The sequence below is a fragment of the Electrophorus electricus genome, unplaced genomic scaffold, assembly GCF_041902795.1.
Source record: "Electrophorus electricus isolate QZ-2024a unplaced genomic scaffold, ASM4190279v1 Scaffold175, whole genome shotgun sequence".
NCBI lineage: Eukaryota > Metazoa > Chordata > Actinopteri > Gymnotiformes > Gymnotidae > Electrophorus > Electrophorus electricus.
Window position 1 is genome coordinate 86,791 of NW_027658456.1, and position 710 is coordinate 87,500.

Here is a 710-nt window from a genome sequence, read left to right on the forward strand (position 1 = left end):
GCGCAGCCGGTTCCCCTGCTTCTCTCTCTCAGAAAGGAGTCTCAGGGGGACCCCCGGCAGGTACCTAGGGCTTGGCCCACGCTACGTGAGTTCCACCCCTTTCGAGGGGTCGGACGGGGCGGGCGCGGAGGGCCGCGGTTCAAAGACTGACTCGTCTGCCACGTGGGGCGTGTGGGCAAAGCGCAACCCCGCGCCCGTTTCAACACTCGCAGACGGGGGCGCCTGACCGGTTGGTGAAACCTTTTAAACCTGTCTTTGTAGTCGTGGTGAAAGACCTAAACTGAGCCTGAAATAAAAGAGTACAACTCTTAGCGGTGGATCACTTGGCTCGTGCGTCGATGAAGAACGCAGCCAGCTGCGAGAACTAATGTGAATTGCAGGACACATTGATCATCGACATTTCGAACGCACATTGCGGCCCCGGGTCCATCCCGGGGCTACGCCTGTCTGAGGGTCGCTATTCCTATCTGTCGGACCTGCCTTCTCAGGCGGGACCGCGGTTGGAGGTTCGTAGGTGGGGGGGTGCCCCCTGGCCTCCGTCTTCCTAAAAGCAGACGGTTCCCGGTCGCTGTCTCGGTGAGATCCGGTCGGTGGGTTCGCTGCGGTTGAGTGCCCGTTCTCCGTGCACAAGCTTCTCCTCCCCCGCTTCGGTTCGTTTCGGTTCGTTTCGGCTCCGCTCCTGGCCTGGCCAGGAACGTGGTCCCCTGCGC

The 710-nt window shown here is 61.5% G+C and overlaps 1 non-coding gene across 1 annotated transcript; it reads left to right on the forward strand.

The window, feature by feature from the left end:
- The first annotated feature begins 303 nt into the window (after positions 1 to 303).
- Positions 304 to 457, forward strand: LOC145655111 (5.8S ribosomal RNA). The gene has a single exon (XR_014121284.1). It is a non-coding gene; the product is annotated as a 5.8S ribosomal RNA (ribosomal RNA).
- The last annotated feature ends 253 nt before the right edge of the window (positions 458 to 710 follow it).